The 23,789-nt window shown below is 46.2% G+C and overlaps 1 protein-coding gene across 1 annotated transcript in view; it reads right to left on the bottom strand.

Moving 5' to 3' along the window:
• Nucleotides 1-13,363, bottom strand: part of ST6GAL1 (ST6 beta-galactoside alpha-2,6-sialyltransferase 1) — a 29,225-nt gene extending 15,862 nt beyond the window's left edge. The window contains exon 1 of the mRNA XM_082288082.1: nucleotides 13,227-13,363. The gene's annotated coding sequence lies outside the window, so the exon portion shown is untranslated. The remainder of the gene's footprint in view (nucleotides 1-13,226) is intronic.
• Nucleotides 13,364-23,789: the final 10,426 nt, after the last annotated feature.

Genomic DNA, 23,789 nt, shown 5'->3' with positions numbered 1-23,789 from the left:
CACTGTATCCCTTTGTAAGAGGCAAAGACCTGGCTTCCAGAAAACTCAACTAAGACCTTCCGTGCAGGGAGGACAGAGCCTCAAGTCTGTCTGGAGGTGCCCAGCAGCCTACCACCCTGCAGAGCAGAGCTCTTTGCTCCAGGCCCTGCACAACTCTGCTCTGCTTTTGACTTCAAAAAAGTCTTCTGAGGGGTTCCCAGGTGGAGGTGATGGCAGGCACATCTCAGTAACCATCAGCTTTTGCTTCTCACACTTGAATCATATAGAAAGGTGGCAGGTTCATTACAGTGAAACAACTTTACAGCTCTCTGCAAGTTCCTGCTGGGACACTCCTCCTGGTCCTGCACAGCACAGGATGCCTAGCAAGTCACAACACCTCCTCTCCTTTCCAGGCCACTCAAAGGCACCTGGAAAACTTGCCTTCTGCACAAATTACCCCCAACTTTGACTGTACATGCCACTGCAGTGTGAACAGTTATTTTGCTTTGATTTGTGAGCTGGCAAAGTAGACTCTGCAAGCATGTTTTAGCAGAGCCACAACACTTCAAGAAACCTTCTGTTCCCCATGAATTCTTTGCAATTCAGCTTAATTATTACTACTACTTCACATGATAGGATTTTATTTTCTCTGTACAAGCAGTGCCCTAAGATGGGGTCCCTCTCAAGCATTCTGCCACCAAACCTCTTTTGTGGCAAAGGAAAGCATCTGCTCTTCCTGGCAAAGTATCATAGCCTACAAGTGGCCGCTTGTGTGTACTTCTGTCTGGCAGTGGTCAGTACAAATGTACTTTTCCAAAGATGATGGAAGCTTGCCACCTACACAAAACACAAGGTACCAGCTAGGAGTATGAAGAAAGAAAAGACAAAAAAAAAAAAAATCCCCCAAACCTAAAAAAATACTTAAACAAACAGCTGTCTCCTTGAAACCCAGAACCTGACACAGCTGTAGAGCTCAGCCAGCTGCCACTGGCTGGCAGGCTAAGCCCACACAGCAAGTCCTCTGAGGGTAAATTAATCCTGTGCAGAGAACAAGTGAGGGATGTGATATCTTCAGTCAGGGAACTACATTCCGTCCACACACCCTTATACTTAACCTTTATTGTCCAATTCTCTTGCCGGTCTCAGGTCTAACCAGCAAAGTACACAAGAGTGTGAAAAGTCCTGCTGCGTCTGGCATTCCACAGGCTGCTGTCTGTCCAGGGAGCTGCAGCCAGCAACGCCACAGCACAGAACACCCAGCAATCCCAATTTCCACATCCCACAGCAGATTAACCCTAAAAATGCTACCAAGTGTCCTCATCTCAAACAGCCCTTACCTGTCTCCTATAGTGTCTGACAGCCGGTACACAGACAAACCACACGAGTATGGACAAAGGTATGAATGGTTCTTCCAGGAAATGCAAACAGTTTTGCAAAAGTTGTGTCATCAGCTGTACCAATGCCCATCCTCTGCCCATGTTTAATTGGTTCTTGAAACCACTCACATTACCCTAACAGCCCGAGGCAATGAACTCTACAATTGCACACAGTGCACAGACAACCCGTCCTCTCTGTGCTTTTTCAGGCTCTGTCCCACTTGTTCCAACTCCTCCTTGCACAGCAGCTTTTCCATACTTCAGATGCTCTTGGTCAACTTCCCCAGCACCGTCAGCAGGGCGTGACATCCCTCAAGGCAGGCACAGCAGCCACCCCCGCTGAACACGCTCACACCACATGGTCCAGCAGCAACACAATAGTGGGGCTGATTTGTACTTCTTATGAAACTTCCTCCCTTTATTTCCCTTCCTGACCACTTCTGAGCCCTGATCTCTACACAGTCTGCAATGACTTCAGGTTATTTTGCAAGCAGCACTGACTCACCGAGAGCTGACCCTAGTGCAGGGCAGGAATAAATACATCTGAAAGAGCTGTATCTTACCTCTGCTAGCAGAGGATTCCTTTGTCCCTGTGCTGCCCAGCCACCCAGAATCACCAGAACCCTCTGCAGCTGCTCGGTGTTTCCCCTGGTCCCAGCAGCCCCTCTGGAGATAAAGCCAGCCAAGCTCAGAACTCAGCCCTTCTCTCCTCTGCAGATCCATTACCACTATTCAAGAGTGGGGATCCCAGAAAATCCCTGAGGGACTTCTGTGATCTTGTGAAACCTGACCGCTTGCTTTCCTACCCGCTAGGCAGCCACCAATCCACAACAGGAACAGTCTCATCCCATGACATCTTATAGTGGCTTTTTCTGAGGCTACTGGTGAGCAATCTCACCAAAACCTTGAAAATTCAAAGTCTCCCTCTCTCCATGTTCACAAACTTCTGAAAGTGAGAGAAGAGGAAATACGCAGATAGATTTGAAATGTGACCCTTCTTCATTAGTTCTTACATATTCTACAGGTGTTAGTTACTTTTATTATGTTTACTGGTCTGAAGAAATGGACCCTACTAGAGTCCCTCTGAAACATAACCATGCCAAACAACACCTCTAATTTAACTTAAATGATGATTTGAGAAATATAACCCCTGGGGAGGGGCATATGCAGGAATCACAGCCACCTGGTCTACCATGCCTCTCCTTGGTACTGCCATTCATACATTAGCATCATTCAGCTGCAGTTTTCTTCTCTCTGGTGGATGCACAAAAGCTTTTTACTTTAGCAAGTTGTTCCTCAATCTTTTTTTTTTTTTAGATAATGTGATAACTATTTCATATTTAAACTCAGAGCATTTACATTTCTTTCCAGATTTCCTTCATTTATGCATTTCCATCTGCACCCACAATTATGCCATGCCTGCCCACAAAGTAGGAAAGCTTTGTTCCCAGCTTTGCTGGTGTATTTTTGAATGTTTTTATGCTGCCCTATATGAACATTTTATACTTAACTACACCTTTCTGGTCTTTTTTTTTTGTACATTCTCAATGTACAAAACCCTTTCCTCCACCCAGCACTCTCTGCAAACTATCTCTGAAAAGAGCAGTGGTAGGTACCAGATGCTGAATGAGTTCCGATATAAGTGTGTGGAAAAGAGGAAAGACATAGAAGTGTAGGGCAGGAATTTTTCTGTTCAAAATAACATACTCAAGGAAACCTAAGAAGAGAAAAAATTTGGATTCAAAAAGTAACCTCAAAACCACATCTGCTCTTAAAATTCCCTATTCCTGTCCTGAGGAAAAAAACAGATATCAAGACCCTTAACAGTATTAAACAAACTATGCTCATGCCATTTTGCAAATGAAGAAGCTCCACTTTCCACATGCTTGATACACCAAATGAAAGGTGATAAAACGTTTTCCAAGCTAAAGGTCTGTCCCTCTGGAGCCAAGTTTCAGATCTCTCTGATACCTTATTTAGCCCAGCCTGTTACTTCAACTGTGTGTATCATGATTTTGTAAATATATAAGCAGGGAAGGCTTGCTTCTAGCAATTCTTGGTTTCCTTCCAAAATATCACTGTGTGTGAAAATAAAACATCTGTTGAGCCATACATTTAGGCATTTCCAATGCCACCAAACAGAACATAACAGAAAGGGGAGAATGAGGAAACTTTACATAGAGATTTGAGGGGAAAAAAAGCATTTTACATGAGAAACATGGTTAAATTTCAGGTGACACATTAGGGAGCTACACAGATCCCTTGCAATGAAATAGATCATTCCATTAGTCCTGCCTCCATTAAAAATCTCTGCATGTGCCTGTGAAAATATGCTGCTGTCACAGCTGAAAAAAAATCTTCCCAGGAGAACAGGAGAGGCAGATTCTGGGGGGAGGCACAGGGGAAAGCTTAAGCATGTGTTTCATTTTGGTTTTACATGTCAACAAACACTGGGATTTAATATAAGTCAGAAGCCTTCATTTCTGGCTGTGTCAGCCCTTTATTCCTGCTCTTTTCTACGTGCCATACTGGTTTTGGAGGGTGGCTCTGCCTAGCAGCACTCTGCCTCCCCCTCTGCCCTCATTAAAAGGCAGCAGCTTTGCTTTCACTCCCCACACAGGCTTTGCCAGGCACCTGCAGAACCACAGTCACCACCAGCCACTGAGAACCAAGGAGAGAGGTGACCTGCACTGCTGTGGCTTCCCACCCCTAGCTGCTACCATCCCAGCAGGATGCCACCACAGCTCTGGCCCTGGACCAGCCCACATCAGGCACAGTCTTAAGTGAAGTGAATGTTTGGAGCTGCTGGAGCTCAGCTCTAATAAAGCACCTGACATTAACAAGTATGACATATGGGATGACAAACCCACCCCACTTGTGCTATGATCAGATGACAGTAATCTTGATGTTTACGGGGGAATCCACTGAAACCATTCTTAATACATACTGCTGTGCTCTAAATGAGTATTTAAACCCTTCTTTCAATAATTCCTAATGGGTATTTTGTACGGACCTAGTACCTTAACCATGGTGTACATGTATTTGAGTTTTACCACGTAAGTATTCTAAATAACAATAATATTACTATTTATAAGTTAAAACTGCTTTCTGAGTCACAGGATATCAGATTTATCAGTGCTTCATCTAACTAGAGGTTTACATTTTAGTCTTGCTAAAGAGGGTGCTTTTAGTGTCTCATAACATGGACTCCAGTTACGAAATACACTGAGCTAATTAATGAGTGAATGCAGTGGACCATGCTTAGCATCCTGTTTGCTGGGTTACTTGCCCAGAGGGATAGCATGTTTATGAACTCCAGAACAGGATCAAGCCCTCAGCTGGTGGGAGCAGCACTTCTCCCTTACTAAACGCCACCTCCTACCCCACAGACAGACACCTGCTGAATATTCCTTGTTAACAGCACTGGACAGGAAAGAGACCCCATCTGCATGGGGTGTCTGCGTGCCCCGGGCCAGCCCTGTGCTCTTGCCGCACACTCCCACTTGGATGCAGTCAGCCAGATTGCCACCATGGCAGCTCCCAGTGCAGCTCAACACAGAAGCCATTTCCCAATGGGCACATGTCCATGGGAGTCTTGCTCAGCAACATACCTGGAGACCCCTCTTGGTAAAAAACCTTTTCCATTTCTAAAACTGTCAGTTCCACATTCAGTTGGAGAAAGACGTACATGCATGAACAGTAGCAATTCCCGAAAATGCTGCTTCTTCTCCTGTATCCAGAGCCCCAGTGTCAGGGCTTTACAAGTGAGGCTTTCATCATCAGTCAGCTTTATCACAGCCATTCCCACACGGAGGCCAGCAGTAAAAATCCCCCAACCCTGCCCTACTTTAAAGACCAGGATGCAACCGCTCACTTATGACTACTTTACATGGAACGTTACACCTTCAAATCATTCCTCCCCAAGCATATGTTTCTCTACAATGTTTATCCTTCAAAATGAAAGGGGGAAGCTTCTTTATTTTAAATTAACAGCATGTGGCAGGTCAACGCTTTAACGCCTCTGCAAATATCACTGCACACCGGGACATGTAATTGGTGTTCCATGGCCCCAGGACAATAAAACTCCCTGTGTGCCAGCTGCAGAGACACTACCCTTCAGGATACTATGCCTGACACCAGCCCTTTGCAGGTGAGGACAACGTTCTTGTGTCTCAAGGACAATGCAGTAACTCCTCACAACTTGCGCAAAGAAGAATCTAATTCAATTTAACCTAAAACCTCATCTTTAACTAAGTGAAATAAACTTGCACTAGTCTGGATCTACCATTGCTGGTTTTCAGTCCAATAGCACTACCAAGATTTATTTTTCTCTACATATCCAGAGTTCATCCCTGTTGAGGATGGCAGGGCTGGCACTCAACAGCAGTGTTCTACCACACCAGCTTCACTGGAAGAAAGGAGTAAAGTGTCAGTTCTGGCCATTGACTTCAGAAAGCCCTACTCAAACTACTCTATGTTAAGCAAAACACATCCTGCATTACATTTAAAATAAACTGGTTTTCACTAAGAAGTTCATATTTTATAATGCAAAGACATATACAGCTGTGAAGACTGTTTATCAAAAAGCATCAGGTGCTGAAAAAAAAGGCAGGTCCTGATGGCAATTAAGAGAGCACTAGAAAGGACACCCACTAGAACCCAAAGCAAATAACTAACATGTAACAAGCAGTTCAATTATTTATCCAGTATAAATCAAAGTAGTTCCTTCCTATGCAAGGAACTTGAGGCATGGAGTACAAATGGAAACTTCAAAATTAGCATTAACTATTTAGTCTCTGATAGAAAAAGAGGCAGGGGAAAAAAAAAAAAGTGTTATGATAATCAGATGTTTTTCCACTATTCAAAACCACTTGGTTTTGGTCTCCACAGCCACACAATAGGAAAGCTTAACTGATACCACTTCTGCCATGCATCACCATTTCTAGTGGTTAAACTGAAGAGTGAAATGACCAGAGGAAAGCCAGGTATAACTCAACACAAGCTGGTGAGAAAGGCCAGGTCCAAGCTCAGTGTCAGGCTGCAGCAGAGCAGCCAAGGCAGCAGATACACAGGAATCAATATACCCCAAGATCCTGGATATTGTTCACTGTTGAAGCAGTGGCCAGGTTCTCAAAAGTCAGAATATCTGCAGTAGCAGATGCCAAATATGTTTTGCCAAGGGGTGTCAGCAATTCACATCCTCACACAGTGAGCTCTTGGGGTGCCTGAACTTCAGTAATAATAGCAAATGATGCCCTGTTTTTCAAACACATTCATCTGGGAACACTATCCCCTTGTATTGGCATTTCAAATACATCTACTGTCAATAAGCCCACAAAAATATTTCTAGGGAAGCGACCTTGCCTAAATACAATTCAGTTTTATAAATCATAGGCAATATAAATGTAATGCACAAATCTAGGTGTCTAGACATATTCAAAGACATTTAAAGAGCTTAAGACACACCTCCACCCTCAAAGTTTTGCACACGTATTTAGAACGGAAAACATTAATGCAACTTTCCTGAGAAAGCCTGCATTTGAAACCTCCTTGCTATTTTCTTCCCTCAGCATCCATCCAAATGTTTGGGAAAGGGAAGCAGGTTCAGCAGTACCTCCTACCCAAGCCCAAGATTATGTCCTCTGTTTAAGGATCTGGCATGGAGAACACTTTGCTGGAACAAACAGGTGCCTCTCTGATGTGCAATGCTCACTCTTTGGTGGGATGGAGGACTGGCAAAGCCTAGCACCCCCTCCAGCTGTAAGCTCCCAAACAGAGCATGCCACCTATCTGGCAGCTCCATGGTGCCACATACAACACAGCTAAAGAAGTCCCTTTTTCTTCCCTACTTACACACCCTGACAGCATTCCAGCGATGAATCAGTGTTGCTGTGGGCATGGCATGAATTAACCTGAAACACAACAAGCCTACACAGTTGCTGGAGGGAGGAAAACACCATGCTTGAAACACATGTAAAGGTTACTGGGATTCTGAGAGGTCAAGAAGGCAATAAAGGCCATGTTAATGTCTTTTATCACCTCCTCCCAGTGTTTTTAGCCTGCTTTCTTCCCCATCAGAAAATCAGGCGTAAAGCCTGGAAAGCACTACCCAGCTCCTGCTCCCAAACACATCATTCACTTCCTACAGTCGGCACTTCAGAACCAAGTCTGGCAGCAGAGCTTGCAGATGACAAGTGGATGGATCTGTTATGGATCTGAACCACATTCCCACTCCTTGAAGCAGGCAGCTTTCTGCCCTCTGGTATTTAAGACATTTCATGTACGTGGGACTTTGTGCCTTCCCTATGAAGGATGCCAACCCATTGTGCCATCCCTGTGGATGAGCAGACAGGAGTAACTTGGTCACTACCCACAGCAGCAGCAGTTCTTGAAATCTGCAGGATTATTGCTTTCCCAGGGTGGCACGAATGGTGGCCATTCTTCCCCAGGTATGCACAGTGCCAGGGAGAAGCACAGCCATAGTCAGGCCCCTGCTGTTCTCCTGGGCCCCACACACCCACGAGAGGCTCTGAAGTGCTGCGGACACAAGTGCAGCCAGCACGGCCTGAGCCTGAGCCTGGCATCAGCACCATGGCAAGGCAGCTGAGTGTGCAGGGGGTACAGAACACAGGGCAGGAAGCCTGAGAAAGGAGGGGAAAAGGGAAAAAAGGGAGACTAACAATGAGCCTCAGCACAAATTTGTTTTTCATCAAAGCCAGGTAACAACTTGCAGCATGGAGGGAGAGATCTAGACAGATAATTCCAACAAAAGCATAAGTTACTCCCTAAAGCAGTAAAGGAGGCACCAGACATTTTTGTATCTCCTCCATTCAATATTGGCTCTCATACTGCCAATGTACAACATGTTTCTCAGTCTTAGAAAGTGGTTGTAAGACTTAAAAAAGCTCTCTGAGCCTCCCAGAGCAATGAAAGGTCCTCATCTACTCGCACAACCAGCCAGCCTTTTGCTGGAAGGATGGATGAGATATGAGAGGAAGGATGATACATGGAGGAATGGCAGGAGGATGTTATTGCCAAGGGCTGCTCCTGCTCACAAGCACACACAGCTCCTTCTTGCCACCCAGTGCCACCTGGCCACATAGACACCAGACTTCCTCCTTCACAAAGGGAACTCTCCCAGACACAGAAGTCAGGCATCTGTCATGCCTAGAATGGATGCACTCCTGTGCAGACAAGGAGCCTGCAGAAATCCAGCAGAGATGTTCCACGGGCTGGTGGTGGCTGCCAGCTGTGGGGGGTGACTCACAGGACACCATGCCTAACTGCTTTAGAGCAAGAGCTGGGTGTTTCCAACAGCAGTGATCTCACTCAGTGCCACAACATCCACAGTGTTCCAGACTCGGAGAGGATCCGATATCACCTCTAGCACAAGGCCATTTCTTCTTGCTGCTCAACAACCAATCCAAGCCCAAAGTGGAAAAGCACCAGGCTTAAAGTTCACTCAACATTAAACAAGGCTGACTTTTGATCCAGCTCAGACCAAGTTTTAGGTTAAAAGTTACTCATTCATTTTATTTAAACAAATCTGCCTATCTTTACTCCAGTACATTTCTAAGGGACAAATTTTTAAGCACTTCAGATGGGAATGCCACCACAGTCTCATGGGAGCTGATCTTAGGTGACCCTCCATCTTCCCTTTCCTTCCTTTCCTGCCAAAAGAATCCTTAACAGCAATGTACCCTGCTCTCCTCTCCACAAACTCCCCTCCAGGTTAACAGGATGAGAGGTTGGCTGCTACCATACTGTGTTTTAAGCTTGCACAAGCATCTGAAGATACAAAGTCCTGGATATCTCCTGACAACAGGCACACAATTTCCCCCCCCCCCATTCTGTCATACCAGTATCCCCTGAGGCTAAACTGGCAGAGAACCCTCAAGCCCTGGGTATGCTGGTTAGAATAACATGTAGGAAGAGCCACAGCACTTTAATATTAAAGCAAAGAAAAACAGCAGAGCAGCCCAGCAAAGTTGTCTTAAACTATTTTAGGATTTTTAATTTGTGTTTCACTGGTCTTTTTGTTTGTGGTTTTTTTGGTTTGGGTTTTTTTCCTAATTATTTTTAAGAATCAGGCCAGTTCAGCTAAGGTGGTTCTGTTCCACTGAAACACGTATTCTCTCTCGGATTTATAACAAATACATGTACTTCTATATTTACGTACATATCCTCATCTATTTTTGAGTTAAGTAATAATGCATTCATAATACAGTGATATTTCAGAAATAAAAGCTTTTTCATAAGCTGTCCAACATGCACGTAGGCCAGAGTTGTACGTTGTCAAGGGAAATTACTTTTACATGGCGTTAGCTCTGAATTTTTCTTCCTCACTCTAAAGTAACAAATATAGAAATCACTAGTTAAAATGCATCAGCCTGATGAATATTTTCTGAAGTCTGCCAGAACAGCAATTTAAGGGTTTTTTTCCCCCAAAGTGCAAGGCTAAAAATTATAAGCCTACCCCAGTTCACAGGTTCTTTATCTTGTCTGGATCTCTGCATGGCATTACCTGTAGGCATTTCAAGGAGGGGAAGCACCAGTACTTCAGAAACTTGCAGCAAACCTCCTATGCCATTTTCGGGAGGTCTTTAAAAGCTGACTGAACATGAGAGCTCTTCCAGAGGTCTCAGAAGATTATGGCCCAAAGAGGTGAAAAATCATTTGTGTGAGAGCAGGGGAGCAGAGCAGAAATTCCCCACACACTCGTCTGGAGGCGCTGGCTCCCTCCCCCATAGCCTTTGACGTGGCCAAGGCGCTGCTGCTGCTGCCAGGGCAGATGAAAGCCCCGTGCTCTGCTCTGCCTGATCCCACAGAGCAGCAGCGCTGGTGCTGAGCGCCCGTCACCAACCGCAGTGGTTCGTGCAAGAGCTGTGCTCAGAGCCCAGGGACGCACAGCGCTGCATGGAGCAGGGGAGGGAGGCTGGAGGTGGGTATGTGTGCTACCCACGAGGAACTGGGTGCTTTCCTACTGTGTCTGCACCTCCAGGACTCTCCTCTTCCTCCTGGGAAATCTGCCCTAAGGCCCCTCGCACCCCTTCCAGCATCCACACAGCACAAGGAGATGCCCTAATTTCTGTGGCCTTTCCCCACAGTGCAGCAGCAGCAAGCTGCTTTCCTGCCTTGGTGAGATCCCACCACCAGGTCTCCTCCCACCCTCCACTAACCTTCCTTCTTGGAAGTCCTTTCCTTATTTTCAGTTTTGGTCAGCTTTTCCCCTCCATCTCTCCCAGATCCACTGCATGCAGTGCTCGTCCTGGGCTCATATCCTCTGCTCACCCAGGTATTTCAGAGCTCATGTACAAGTCCCACAAAATGTTTCAAGTGCAAAGCAGTGTCTGAGACGAGTATCACCTGCCACAGGACGTCACAGAGAGGAGAAGCCACAAGTACGCGGAAACAGGCTGCTGCCACCAGAGCAGCTGCAGAGTCACCAAAACCCAGCTCCTGACAGAGCTGCCCCAGACTGAGCACTGGTGGGACTCTCTCTAAAGAATACATGAAACCGCAGCCAAAACTAGCACATGGGCTCACACTGCACTTCAGCAAAAGCAGGATTAGTTGCTCTGTTCACCTTACACAACACCATTACATGTGCATCATCCCATTATCCTGAAGGGAAACTATTCTAGTACATGGTTGAAGGCTTTGCTTCTGGTGTCCACTTACCTGGACACCCAACTTGGAAAACCACTCCTAAACCTGAACACAACACACCAAAGTGCATCCCTATCCTCTCCTCTGCCTCTGACCATCTATGCCCAACACACAACAAACCCTCCTCTCCAACAGGCAAGCTCTACCCCTTTCTAAAGCAGGAAGGGGTGAGAGGCTCCCACACAGCCACAGGGGAGCACTGAGGCACGTAGGGTGGTATGTGCCTGTTTTTGGTTTTACTTCCCTATTTCACATGTGCCCAAAGAAAGAAAGGGAAGTCCCTTTTCCACTTCAGATATTAACATATAAAACAGTGTAACTGGTAAGAGGGTGGCCAGAGATACAGATATTACAGACCAAATACATCACTTTGCTGGTTTTCAAATATCCATCTCTTCCAGCAGCCCTGCCATCTTGCAAGCCAGGCCTAACCAGGCTGCCTAGTCTGAAACCAGACTTAGTCACAGAGGGCTGGGTTTGACTGTTCAACAGGAAGACTTCTGAGCGTTTCAAAAGGGGATCAAGATTTTGTTCCGGCACAAAAGGTGACTCTTCAGTGCTACCAGTGCTCATTAAGAGAAGGAATATCACCATACAAAAGGTCTATCTGAGCTTGAAAGATAAGTTTGGCCTTGGGTTTCAGCTGTCCCAAAGGCAGGCACCCAGTCAAGGCCAACAGTCCCAGTCCCTGCTGCCTATCTGTGCCTTGCACATGCACGTGGATTTGCCCTGTGCTGCCACAGCCTCAGAGAGGAAGGCTCCCATGTCCACATGGGATCCCGCTATTTCACCAGCTCACCTGGCATCACATCCCAAGTCACATCTTTTCCCAGCGAGGAGAGGATTTCCACAGAGGAACAAGGAAGAAAAACAGAACTAAAAACCCCTTGTTTCTGTGCAACAACCAAAACCAAGAAGTTTTGCAGCAGAAGAGCTCCATGGCTGACCTGCTTCTTTAATCCTTTGTTCTCCACCCAATCCCACCTAACCAGAAATCAAGCTGTCTCCAGTGTAGTTTTCTTCCTTCCCCATGAAAAGAGCAGCTGCCAGAGATGCCCAAGGCAATGGGCCATGCTTTTTCTTTTCCACTCACCTACCTCCTGCCAATGCTCCCCAGGCTCCATACTGCTGTCTTGACCTCTGTGCAGATTTTGGCTGCTCTCTGCCCTCTTTGGGACTGGAAGTTCAGCAGACCCCAGGCAGGCAAGCTGCTGGAACTCCACCACCCATGCCCAAGCATTACAGTTTGCAATGCTAAAGGTAACACAACTCTGGGAGAGGGAGGTGTTGCTCAGCCAGAAAGTAAGAAAGGGTGGTGCATTTTCCATATTAAAGATCAGGTTTTAAGTGGAGGAGAGGACATTAGCATGTTTCCAGCAGAAGAGGAAGTAAAGAGCAACAGCTGGCACTCTTGATGCCAGCAAGTTAAACATTTAGAGAAGCAGCTGTACGAGGTCCTCCCAAACCTTCTTCATGCGTGAAAACAGCCATAAACCCAATACTTACATTTGCAGTTGCCTCTAAAAATGCTTTCTACCAAGTTAGCTTTCCCATGCATGAGAGAAAAAGGGAGGATCCAGCACCAGCAAGAGTCACTGCAATGGCTCACATGATACTCATTATCCTTGAGGGCAACAGCCAAAGGACTGCAGTGCTGTGATAAGGGGCAGGATGCCAGTGGGGAAGAGTGGTAGGGAAAGTAGTGGCACCACCAACAAAAGCACTTCAGGCATGATCAGCAGAGGTCAGCTGTGTAAGTAGGCAGCTAATTACTCTAACCTAGAGCCAAAGGCAATGTCCCCAAAGGGTTTCACAGAAAGCCTTTACCAAAATGAGCCCCAGTACACATCTCATATTTATTTCATGCAAGTCATAATAAACACTGGATATCACTCTTATCTCTGGTGCACAACCAATACGCATCAGCTTCTACAGGGGCTCCCACAAGAAGCAGAATATATGTTTTATTTCACTTTAAAGCAAAATATAGGATAGTTGCTAAGGGAGTATCAGGGAACCCTCCCTGTTTTCTTTACCATCCTCCCAACTTTGCATGTAACATGAGACAGCCTCAGTGCAAACAGCAGTGCCTCAATGTCCGTGGCCTTGTCACATTGACAGCAGCCCTGCTCTTGCTGCAGACATGTGGAAGTGAAAAAAGGGGCAGGGGAAAAAAAAAATAGGAAGAGCCATGATCATCACCATCTCCAGGTTCCTTTGCTGTCCACAGAGGTTCCTGTCAATCCCTTCCAGGCAGCAGCAGGTTGCCACGTAAGATCTGTAGGAGATGCCACCGCAGGCAGCACATCAGTGCTCTCCATGCAATTCTTCACGCTCCCATGTCCCCCTCTAGCCTAGGAAAGAAATTAAGGTGAAGACGTTAGACAGCCACATCAGACTGGTCAGAAACACTGGACAGGAGACTACAGCCACCAGCTGGGACCACACAGCAAATCAGCAGTGGCACAGAAACACCCAGAGCATGCGGAGAGTGCTGTGTCCACACCGTGTGTCCTGGATAAGGCCAACAATCAAGCTGGTGACATCTTGAAACATTACTTGAGTAAAACAGCACATAGAGCCTTGTTTTGAAGACAAAATCTGCTGGTGAACACCTGCTGGCTGCAGAGCTCACCAGAGTCTAATGGCAGGAGCCAGGGCGAGTTGGTAATGCTGACATCAGGGCAGAAGAACTTGCCCTTAGTGTTGGAGGATGGGTCTAAGGAGATCTTAAGAATGCAGCCTGTACAAAAACATGTGCAAAGCCCTTCAAGGATCCTTCTCCCACTGAACTATCCATAGCAAAACCTACTGCCTACTCTGACACAATGGAATAGCGATGCACTGCAACTACCTGATGACCCTTGCTGGAAACACAAAAGAGCCTTTACAGAGCTTATATTTCTAACCTCTCCCCTACTTCTAAAAGAAACTCAGTGTAACTGCAGCACATGTCCTAAAATCCTCTTAAATAAGATATTAATCACAAGACTGTTTAGCAAGCAAGAGCACACGGTCCACTTGAGGAAACACTGGCTCCCCTAATTATCCTGCCCTGGGCAAGTTTCCAGTGTATGTGCATGGCCTGGCATATGTTCTACCCCGAGTCCAGCAGCTCAGCTTTCTGCTCTCAGTAGGGAGCTCAAGCACTTACAGTTTAGTAAGAGGTCTCAAGATGTCCATATCCCAAATTACTGCCAGCTTGAACCATCCAAGGGCCCTAACCCACAGCAGCACACCACAGCAGGGGAGGGAAAGCAGTGGGGAAAAAGTAAGCTTAGGTTTTATACATTTTGTGTGATGAAGAAAAGGAGGAAGATGGGGAAAAAGAGAGTAAAAAGCAAGAAAGGAGGAAGATATTAAAACAAGGGGTGCTGCTGCTCATGCAAAGAGACACTAGCACACAATGCCCTATCACGAGCACTGAGGTCCCACCAGCACAGGCTGGTGAAGTTTCCTGCCGGGTGAGACTGAGTGAAACTAGAATGATACTTCAGGGTTAGGTCAAATGAGGAAAAAAAAGAAACAACTATCTGCTAGACTGAAAAATAACATTCTTTGTGTTTGCCAGCCTGCAGCAGTACCTCAGCATAGGTGCATCTTTGAGAAGCACCTCACTGAGCAAGGGGTCAGCCATCACAGCAAGTGAGGAAATCTAGACAGGCAGACCCCAGGAGAGCTGTAAGGCAGTCCAGGAAGGCTGAATGAGTCATGGTGAGCCAGAGCCCCAGCACATTTACATGCCAGGCTAGGAAGTCCCTGGCCTGCAAGCTCAGCAGGATCCCCTTGCTGCAGGTTGTGTTCCCACCAGATTTTGTGGCCTGCAGAAAGGGTGCATTTAAGTGAGAAAAATGATGCAAACAGGAGATAAAAGGGATGCAGAGAAGCACAGACAACTGAAGAAGCCTGGCACACTGGTTGTCCAGTCAGGCAGCACTTCTTCAGGGACAGCAGTTTTAAAAACATACAACAATCCACCCCTGGCTACCTGCTCCCTGCTGAAGTCTGCCTTGATACATGACTGGAAAGTGAGCCCCGAGGTGCCACCAGAGGCAATGCAACCTCTGCCGTGGCAGAACCTGGGGAGGCACAGAGCTGTAAGAGGAAGCGCAGCAGCCAAGTTGGGGCCAAGGGAGCTTCCCAGCCATCCACCTACTCCTTCCTGCTAACAGGGCAAAATGCTCAAAAAAATTCACCAGCATCTCTGGGAGGCAAAAGGATCAAGGATGTGCCCCTCACCAAAGCAGGACAGCAAGAGTGCCTGCTTGGGAACACCTCTGACAGCCCAGCACCTTCCAGATGTGTACAGAGCCTATGCTGGGTGCTGAGAGCCACCAGCTGCAGGGTGGGCAGTGTCCCTTGGCAGAGCTTGAAAGCCATGAGCACAAGAGTGATCAGGTCTCCTTGCCTTCGGGTCAAACCAGAGTTTGAGAAATTCATCAGCACAACATTTCTACACTGCAAGTTTCCCCATCAGGAATACAAGCAGGTAATTACTAGAAGAGACAATAGCTTGAAAGATGACAAGGTTAAGTAGGGGCCCATAATTACCCCCTATTTCAGAAATGTAAAAGTTTTCATTAATTTATCATTAATTCTTCTCCCCTCCTGAAACAGAGGATCTATATGGAAAGATCCTGAATATTAAGTACCAATCCAGGTGAGTTTGTCTGCCTGAAGGGATTTAATACACTCTAGTAACATCCAGGCTTCAGTGTGACAGGTCTCTGCACTAATGGCCAGTAATCACCAGCTTGTGGGACCAGGAGGAGGAGGCAACTGCCTCCTCTGTCATTCAGCATCCCTCCCACTGGCAGTCAATGGAGACTTATGACTTATCTTCTTTCTACAGTGAGGAACTATTTCTCCTTCCCACCTTACCAGCTACAGCATAACCAATAGTCTGATGGATGCTGGATGCTTTGGCAGAGGAAAACATCCTGCTGTCTGTCGTCTTGTAAAAGAAACGGTATTTGTTTATTGCTTAATTGTTAATGCTGATTCATCCCAAAGTTAGAAATTTTGCCACCACAACTCTTCCAGAATGCAATAATCAAAGCTCTGCCTGTCAGGTTAATCACAATTAAATGGAAAATCATTAAAGCCTTTGCAGAGCACCAGCCAGGAATGCCCCCAGGCCTCACAACAGAGGCTCAGATGAGGGCAAGCATGGCTGGGAAGGCACAGACACTGGCTGGGGAGCAGGGACACGAACAATGCCACCACTAGCAGGGACAGCTGCACCCTCTGGTCACATCAGTAAGATGAGAAGATGTGAGGAATAAAGAAGCCAGGATGGGGCAGGTCTACCAGACACAGGGGAGTGGGATGTGAAACCCAGACATCATCTCAGACAAGAAATGAAATGAGACACTGAAGAGCTTCAGACCAGGACTCATCCATGAAGACAACTAAGGCAAGGACTGGAAGGTAGGCTGGGAACAAGCTTGAGGAGGAGCAATGACTGGAGCAAATACTTACTCTTGGGCCACTGGCAGAGCCCATGACTCCCCTGGTTGCTGGTGCCAACCAGCCAACAAATCCTGTCTGCACAGCCTATCCTCCCCACCGAGGGTCCATAGGGAGGACAATGTTTCATTAGCACTCCCTGTCGATCATTCAAGCAGGATGAGCCTATGTGGTGGACTTAGGAGCCTCTCCTCTATCCATAAAACACAAAAGAAGGACATTATAATCCTGCCCATCCTTTTGTCACAGCATACTCCTTTCACACAGCAGAAGCATTCACTGAATGACAGCACTGAAATAACATTCTACAAGGGTGAGTTTTTTCAATATTTTTTTTTTAAGATGTAGTAAATAAGGCACAAAAGCCAGATAAAGTCTTGAGAGAGGCAAACCAATGTTGACAAGGAAGTGATTCCTGCTTTGCTTCCTTTACAGTTGCTATGAAATCAAACAAACCTTAAAATAAACTTCTCGCATCCCTTGTTGCCAGACCCTTGCACAAGGACAGACTCATGATCAGGCCTGCACATGGGCTAAGCTGTCAGCCACAGAACTCCATTTCATGGACATCAGAAATTAAGAGGAGAGAATTCCTGGCAGCTTCCCAGAAGAGCACCCAAAATTGGCTGAGTACCCTGTGCATGCCTCAGCTCCCCATTTACAGAGCTGCTTTCCCACAAACACACCATGAACTGCAGCTGCTCAGACATTTATGAGCAGCACCACAGAGGAGCATATTGGACAACTTGTGTTTCTGTCCTTGAGGCAGAGCTTAAGTACACAAGTAAAGCACAACCTCAGAGCTGCAAAAAGGAAAATAAACCCCCCCACAAACAACCACAAATACAGATCAGTTATGCACAACGAGCAAGGCAGCATCAAGCCAAGCAGCAGCTGTGGAATCACGCAATCAGAACCTGCAGCACACACAAAAGTCAGATTTGAGCTGTATAACTTAAAAGCTGTCCTGCCTTCTGAGAGCCTGGCTCTGCAACCCCTTCTGTATTTCCAGGGAAAATACAGAAGTCCTTCCACTTTCATTAAAGATCCATTCCCTTTTATTAAAGCAAATTCTAGGACAAGTCAAGGGCTACTGCAGACCACTGGCAATTAATTCTGTAAGTTGGCAGCTTGTGCTTAAGCAGAAGAATGATCATCATCTCAGAGGAATTGGCTCTATGCAAATACTGTGCCTTCAGCAGCACCACAGAAGACCAAGAAACCCAAAAACACACCTTCTGCAGAAAAGAAGCTCGGGAACCAAGGACACAGAGAGCAGCAAAGGCATTTGGGCAGTGCCTTAGTCATCTGAGATTGATGTGATCACTGCTGCCAGACCTTAACCTCTGCTACCCAGAACAGGGTACAGCCTCAAGGGCAGGAATTGAAAATCCAGTTAGTGATTGCTAGGTTGACCACAGGCCTGGAGAGAGACACACCCAATTATCAGGACATTATCAGGATACCCTAGAGGGGAAATCCCTTGCTATTGCACTTCCTTCCCATGAACAGAGAAACTCACCTGTTGCAAGGCAAGCTGAAGCAGGACTTGATCTCCCACACATCACCAGGGTACAATGCAGCAACAGGGGCACAGCCAACCTCCCCAGCCACAGCTCAAGCAGGAGCTATTCCATGGCCATGGAGAGAGATGACCTGTGCAGGTTATGGCTGATCCAATCTCTCACCCAGCCACAGTCTTGTCCCAGCAATGCCCCAGCAGGACCCTTCTTCCACACCTACCAACTCAGAAGTTTCTCATTGCTTACCCCAGGTATTGCAAAGACCAACATTTCCAGTTCAAACCCATCTTACTCAAGATGAACTCAACTTCCCTGATCCTCCTCCCCAAACCAGAGCTAAAGATTCTCTTTCTCCAGTGAGCAACACCAAATTAACTTCTCCACAGGCCTTTTATAAGGGGGTAGTTTTTGCAGCTCATCTGCTCTGAACCATTATACCTACTTATTGACACAAACAGACAGCTAATAGTCTCCTGGTAACTGGCTATAAAAAATTTTATTAGAACTACAGATAACATCAACAGCTAAATTCAGTTCTGTGAAAAATAATAAGTGCAACTACAGAGAAAAGAGGCAGAATGTATTTGGACATTTGGAGAGTGGGTAGGGGTTCTTGTGGTGGTATTTTTGGTTTGGGATTTTTTTTTTCCCAGGAGTTTGTTTTCATGAAACCGAAAGGAAAGAAGGCCAAGGACGTGGAAAGGCTAAAAGATGCTCAAGGACCAGAGAGACCCAAAGCTGTCTAAGACATGGCTGCTTAGGAATCTGGCAGGAGCAGAAAGGGGCTAGAAGGAGCAATACTGGAAGGATGAGAAAGCTAGCCAGGAATGTGGCCAAAGGAAATGCTCTAGAACAACTTCAAGATTCTAAGACACAGCATTAAAACATGCCTGTGGGCCAATCTCAGACGAGGAGAAGCAGGATATGATCACCTTCTCACCCAGCCTTTTCACTTCAGAAAAACAGCCAGTGATTGAAAAAGCAAGCCAAAAACCCCTTCCCACCAGCATAACCTGTGGTTAGTGAAACCCTGGCAGGTGGGCTTAGGGCAGCCATCATAGCCCACGCTCTCCCAAAAGACATCATCACCATCCCACAGTCTACAGCATCAGCTGGCCAAGAACAGCACGAGCTGGGGCTGCACACCCAGGGGAATGTGGGGGGCTGGCAACACGCTCACAGCTGTTCCCCCCACTTACTCGGAGCCCTGTGTAGCGTTTAACCACACCCCGCGTTTGTTTTCTTCCAGATCAGGGAGTTACAGCAACCAGGGGAAATCCACGTGGGCAGAACGTGGGAAGGGAAACCAGGGATCTTCTGACAGCAGCGACTGGTTCTATCAGCTCAGCCCAGCCCCCGATCGGCTCCCGGCCGAGGTGCTGAGCAGGCTGAGCGCTGCCGAGACGGGCTCTGGCACACGGGCGCTGCAGAGCTCGGCTGCGCGGAGCTGAGCCACGAGAAGAGCCAGAGCCGCCCCTTTCCTGCCCTGCAGCCTCCGAGGCAGCCACCCCACTGACGTGACCTTCACCCCTGAGAACACCGCACAGATGCGAAGCGCTGGCAGCAGTTAAGACAATGTTTAGGTGCACGATTAAGCATTTGAAACATCACCGGCAGGGCTCGACTAGCTGTCCTCGCCCAGCGTAGAATCTCAGCGCAGAGATCGCAAAGGAATAGCGGGGAGAAAGAAGGCATTTCTGCAATACCTCAAATAAGTGAGGCTTCCAGAGTGTTGTCTGTGTGAAGACAGATGGGAAAAATCAAGCCAAATTAATGCCAGAAATTAATTTTAAAAGTATGAGTTAATATGCATTAATTACCTTGGTACACTCCCACATCTGTAGCTATGGTAAGCTTAAATTTCCTTAATTTCCATTCACTTCCAGCATGAACTAAACAAATTTTAATTAAGATGGTCCATGCTGAAACTTAACACCATTTCTGACATCAAATTTTCTAACCATTCCTTAATTAACCTTTCTGATTTTTTCTCCTTAGATTGCATATGATCATCTAATTAAACAATCCATCCATGAATATCTAATAAAATAGTTACCCAACTGTACTCCCCTAGTAACTAAGCAAACTTCTTAACCTTAGAACATGTAGTTCATCTGAAAGAGATGGGTGTTTTGCAAAGCCATTTACAAAGTGGTAAAAAGTTTCCAAAACTGAGACTGGAAAGGGAGAGGGGAGCTATATCACACTTGAAAATTAATTTGACTGTTACCCCAGGTGCAGACTTTAAGGAGTTCACCTCAATTTTTAAAAACGCACTTCTAACCACATTTGAAATTGCTGAGCCACATCCACAGAACCTAAAATAATTGCCACTCCACACCCATGCTATGTTATAAAAGAATAAAACAGAAGAGACAAGTAGCAACTGCTCTGAAAATCAGCAGATAAATCTACAGAAAATTACATCCCATCCATGCAGTTCCCCCACCTCTCTGCACTGTTCTGACCTCTTTGTTAAAGCAGGCAGCCTGGCAGTGGTCCATGCACACAGGACATGGAACCACTGCCCAACACCAAGGCTCCATCACTTTTTCAGACTCCTCAATCCACAGGTAGCTGCTCAGTCTGCAGGATTCAACACAGCTGTTCTTTAAACACACATTAAATTAAATTTGAAGAGCCTAAAAATGCCAGTGATCCCTCACTTTGTCCCATTAGCAGAAACCCATCACACAAGGCATTCCAGCCGTTGCTCTTCCTTCCTCTCCAACTGGGGACTCCCACATCTCCAAAAATACCCTTTCATGTCACAGGCACAAGCAACACTTACTTCTATCAATTCTATTTTTGCCTTTGGAAATCCCCCTGCCTCCAATACTAAAATGTATCCTTGGGACTGGTTCATCTCTGTTCTCAATTCCTTCACCCCGAATGCCATCCCTGTCCAACTGAAACCTGCCCCTGCAGTATTTGTTGGAGGCAAGTCCTAACACATCACTTACTTCCCCACCACAATGGGTTCTGTTTAGAAAGGTGCAAGGCAGCTCCCCATGCAGCTACAGGCTTCACAAAATATACATTATCAAGCTATGAAAGAAATTTGTTAAGACACAATCAGTCACTCTATTATGATCTTCCCAAGAAAGCAACACTCTCATGGACATAAGCATTTGTGGAAGTGGATTTCAAAACTGCAAGAACACCTGTTAATGGAAAACAAGCTTCATATTCACAGATACCATCATGTGGATGAGAGCAAAATCCATCCAGCACCTTCCAGACTCTTATAAAACATGTAAAGTATTAGTCAGACTTGCCTGTGAAATACCAGCCCAGAGAAGCCAGAACACAACTTTTCCATTTTTGCTACATTTCTGCTAATGAACTTCACTTACAAAGTGCCCAACTCCCTGACAATTATTTACACTGAACCTCTGCTGGAGAAATAAGAGCTGAAGAAGTACAAATATAAATTTATATAAAAATGTAAGCAACCCAAAAAATAGAAAGTATCATAGAATCATCATAGAAGGTTTTGGGTTGGAAGAGACTTTAAAGATCATCTCCTTCCAACCCCCTGCCACAGGCAGGGATACCTTGCACTATCCCAGGTTGCTCCAAGCCCATCCAACCTGGCCTTAACACCTCCAGGGATGGGGCATGCACAACTTCGCTGGGCAGTCTGTTCCAGTGCCTCACCACCCTCACAGGGAAGAATTTTTTCTCTGTCAGTTTGAAGCCATTTCTCTTTGACCTGTCCCTCCAGGCTCTTGTAAATAGTCCCTCTCTATCTTTCCTGAGGGCTCCCTTCAGGCACTGGAAGGTCCCAGTTACGTTACCCTGAGCCCCTCCTTTTTTCAGGCTGAACAAACCCAATTCTCTCAGCCTTTCCTCACAGGAGAGGTGCTCCATCCCTCTAAGAATCCTGGTGGCCTCTTCTGGACTCGCTCCAAGAGGCCAATGTCCTTCTGTGCTGGGGACCCCAGACCTGGTGGATGCAGCCCTCCAGGTGGGGTCTCACAAGACCAACAAGGAGATTTTTATCCCATCAATTACAATCTTGTACACCTAAATTTTTAATTTCCTTAAGACCCCTTGCAAGCACAAAGAATAGCAGGACCACAGTCAGGTCACAGGGATAACCAAGAATAAACAGTGATCATCCATCCCTGTACCAAAGTAAAATCTTGAATTTAGGAAGAACCAAACTGTGATGGAAGGAGATAAAAACTAAAATCAACTAAATAAATAAACATTAACCCAACTTAGTTAACAAAGGATCACACTCAAATTTTCAGTCTTGTTAGGCAATGCGACTCACAGCATGAAGGCATCTTCTCTGAGAAGTTTCTTTAATAATTTATTCATTTAAGATACAAACTAATTGCTTCTGGGATGCTCTGTGCCTTCAGAAGAGAGCAGCTCAGGCAACAGAGCTCTGCTTGCAGCCTTTCCTAAGGATTCTGTCTTGCAAACAAATTTAGAACAAAAAAGTCATTATTCTGATGTTGTGCATTAAATGTTATTTCAAGGTAAAAGCAGGTCCTTGAGATTAGCAGGGGGAAACCAGGACCACAGATGTCTTTTAGTCCCCAGGAGATCCATTTTAGAAAGCTGTCATTGCTGCACAACTGCTGTGGCATTTTCTATTGTCATTCCATCCCAGTGAGGGTCATCACATTCTCCCCACACACTTGGGACTCTGCTGGCACACACAGGGTACTTGTAGAAAATCCACTGAACACAGTCAGGTTGATTGGAACCCCTTTGATTTCCTAATCAGCAAACACTGTACCACAAAGACACAAATGCATATTAAAAAATTAATCACTGCTGTAAACAACTTTTATTTTTCTGCAAAATTTTACAGCTGAAAATCCAAACTGCTGCAGCCACTGTAAGCAGAATGGATGCAACATTTATGAAGGGAGCATTAGCTTGCTTCCAGTTTCCATCAGCTCTGGGAGTCCCAGGCACAAGCTCTGTGACTAACACCCACCAGTGACCAGGGATCAGTATGGGATGTACAGCCAGACAGATTGGCATCCTGTGCTGGGTGCATTCAGGTTCTCCACTTCCTCAGCAGCACTGAGGTACCAGGAGCAGCTTTGCTTAGCTCATTTTCAGTAGCTGCCTGTTCCCAGAGCTAACACACATCAGGAGCACAGAGAAAGGTTAGCACAGTCTGGCACAGAGCTCTCTTCTGCCTGTACAGACACCGCTTCCAGGCAAAGGGGTCTGGGGCACAGGAGGCAAGGTAGAAAAGCAGAGGCCTCCTGCACTTCAGCATCCTGTTGTTAGAAGGAGGGATATTATGTGCAAACAGACCTTTTTATTTCAGCTATTTATAGAAAAAGAAACAGCAAGATGCTGTGTTGCAGCTTTCTACATCAACCTCTGAGAGCAGAGGTTGCGAGAACTTCTGAGCAACAGACCACTAGTGAACATTCAAGACCATTGGATGACTTTGTGGCAGAGCTCTTAATTTCAGATATCCCAAGCCAAGCACCCCAGGCAGTTTCCAAATTCTACAGAGGGATCAGCAAACCCAAGCTAGGCAAAGGCACCGCTTGGAGCCTGCTGAGACAAAAAACTACAGGAATGACCTCCTCTGCTCTGATTTCACAGACAGAGCTCCTGGACACTCATAGAAACAAATTATGTTCCATACCCAAGATCTGCACATGAACATGCTGCTGTACACACACTCCACCTGCAAGGACCTTTACCATGGCCCATGCTACTGGTACATGCTGGGAAGCACACGCACACCAGTACACACACTTCTCCTTGCTTCCCAGAGTCCTTCAAA

The sequence above is a fragment of the Coloeus monedula genome (genome assembly GCF_965178545.1).
Source record: "Coloeus monedula genome assembly, chromosome: 10".
Taxonomy (NCBI): Eukaryota; Metazoa; Chordata; class Aves; order Passeriformes; family Corvidae; genus Coloeus; species Coloeus monedula.
This window is presented reverse-complemented; position numbering and strand designations above follow the sequence as displayed.